The sequence below is a fragment of the Spermophilus citellus genome (genome assembly GCF_964194105.1).
Source record: "Spermophilus citellus genome assembly, chromosome: 10".
Classification (NCBI taxonomy): Eukaryota; Metazoa; Chordata; class Mammalia; order Rodentia; family Sciuridae; genus Spermophilus; species Spermophilus citellus.
Window position 1 is genome coordinate 104,832,265 of NC_138197.1, and position 2,934 is coordinate 104,835,198.

A 2,934-nucleotide genomic window follows, 5' to 3' on the forward strand; every position below is an offset into this window, starting at 1 on the left:
GCTGAAAAACACAGCAGCCTAATTAGCATCCCAAATCACCACCCAGCCATCTGTTATCTCTAGGCAAAGCAGAAGAAAATGTAAATGTCTGGGAAATAAGAGCTTTGTGTGAAAAGTCCATATTTTTTTTTCACCCACAGCATTTGTAGTGGTACTGATGCTGTTGATGATGAAAAGAAGTTTTTGTTTCTATCATCCTTCTGTTTTCAAGAAGCCTGTGAGAGAAGGTGTGAGAGAGAGTGGAACCATGGAATCATAACATGCACATATCACCTCGGTCTGTTTTTAAAGATCAAAAATAGGATGCAAAGTAGGTGGACAAACAGAGCTTCGCACCCTGGAGATACTCATCTGACACCTTGTACTTATGCAAACTCATTATAAAAATTACACAGTTTTCAAACAGGTAGCATATTTTATTGCCAGACTTAAAAACTACACAGCTCTAATCTTACTGGTAGTCACTATATTTATTTTTCACACCATCCAGTTTATATAAAAACAATCCTTGTTTTGACATAAAACAAGTGAATGGTGTTGTCATGTTCTGGCCTTTTGATGAAATTAGTTTAGTTTAGTTTTGTTTTTTTTTTTAAACACAATATTATTATCCTTTTTCCTGCAGGGTTTTCCTAATATCAAAAAGAAACCTAAACTCTCATCATGCTTTAATAATGAGGCAATGGAAACAGAAAAGAGCTGTATGCAAAGTAATTCATAATGATGTCATTAAAAAACACAGAAAGCTCTCTCACCCTCCTTCTCTATCTCACTGAGGCTTGTTTGAACACCAGAGAGATTTTATGAGCCCCTTAAATGCTGCATGTCAAGAGAGCACTATAACAATCGAAAAGGCAGGGTCGTTTCAATGCCAATTCCTTTCAGGTGCAGCAAAAATATAACCGATCAATCAATTCATAGGCAAAGTATTTTAGTTAATAAAAATGTTCTGTGGTCCAAGAAATTATAATTATATATTTCTGGAAATCACATTATCATGTCATGTAGCTTCAAGGGATCTTGTTCATATAGATTTATAACAACAATATATGAAAATAGATCAAAATGATAAAACTGCAAGAGTGAAAATATGATATTTTCATTCCAAAATTTAATACTGAATTGGTACAGTATTTCATTAGCTTATGATTTCCCTTTATTTTTATTATTCTTTGGTACAATTCTATACCAGACTCAGTATAAACATAAACTTTTAAAGTACTTTCTCTTTCTGGCTTACTCAGTGAATAAAGTTACTGAGTGGCCTGCCACACCAAAAGCAACATCTCATGCACAATCCCAAAGAGTACTGTCTAGTTTGTGGGAGAGGGATTTATCAAACAGTGGCAGGAAGAAAGAAAAAACAAAACAAACAAACTGAAAAATCAAGGAGATATAGTGGAATCTGACCTGGCTTGGGGAGAAGTTCAGTTGATACACCTGGAAAACACTTAACATGAAATTTGAAGGAAGAAGAGTTAATTAAGAAAAGGAAGGGGACAGGGAGGCCCGAGCATATACACAACACATGTGAGTACTCCATTCCATGAGAATGCATGACCTGCTTTAAAAAACAAACAGATGACAACCAGCGAAAAGAGACATCAGTTACATGACATGAAGCTGAATAGGTAGTCAGAGAATGATCCAAACTACCTAGGTCCTGCAGGGTTTTCCTAATATCAGTGGAAAGCCACTGAATGGCCATAAACTTATGTAGCAATATGAGTTTTTTGAAAAGAATACTATGACTGTAGAGTACAAGATATACACAGTGCTGCTAATAAATCTGGCTTAGAGGCTACTATGTTTTGCTCTAAAGAAAGAATAGTTAGAGTGAACTGGGAGCAGTTCATAATCAGCCAAGTGAAACGAGTATCTAACAATGTATCTAAAAATGTATAATAAATAGCCGACTGCTTCTTGACCTTTCCAAGTATATGAACTTTAAGAAAACGCATTGCTTTCTAGATGAAATCATAACTATTATTAACTTAAATATGATAAATTGATAGATTGATCAGTAAACTCTGATAGATGGCTTTATAAGTTTATATCCTCTTTCTCCAAACACCGTGTTAGTCACTGCCCTCACTATGACTGTATCGCTCCACTCTCCAGGCACATGGCAGCTTGCCCTTCCCTGCCTTACTGGAAGGAGGCAATGAATTTGTGACTTGCATGGGCTAATAACAAGACTAGGGAGAGGGATCATGGGACTGCCCTTTAAATATGTGATAATTCAAGTGGATTTTATAATCTAATTATAAATTTCTTTCCTAGAAAAGGTTGGAAAAAGGGTCTGACAAAAATGGTAAAAATTTTCCAAAATTATGAACTGAAATTTTTGCTATAGCATTTCCAAGTGGATTCCAAAATACAAAAAAAAAAGAGAACATTTTAAAGTGGTTTTAAACTTACTTGAGGCTAACGTAACCAAAATAGCATAATTATATAGAATTTAAAATAAATTAATGGAACAAATGAAAACCCCAGAGACATCCACAGCCAGTGTTTTAGAATGCTGCAGAATTCAATATAAATTAGTAGGAAAAGGTTGAACTAATTAAATGAACGGTGCCTGGACAATAAGTTTTTAACCAAAAATTAAAGACATAGATGTCCTCCATAAAATTTACATACTGCACAATGTAAAATAGTTAATCTACAATAAGTTTATACAACTTAAAATATTAAAAATTGCATTATAAAAATAATATAAAACTAAACAATCATGCCCTTTGATAGGAAAGATCTTCTAAATGAAATTTAAAAAGAAAAAAAATAATCTATGTTGGATATTTGATAATACAAATTCCATACAAGCACACAAACACATACACACATGTACACACACACACAGGCTACAAATCAAGAGATATATTGGAAGAAAACACCTTAAAGCACATGAAAGAAAAAGGAAGAACATTAGAA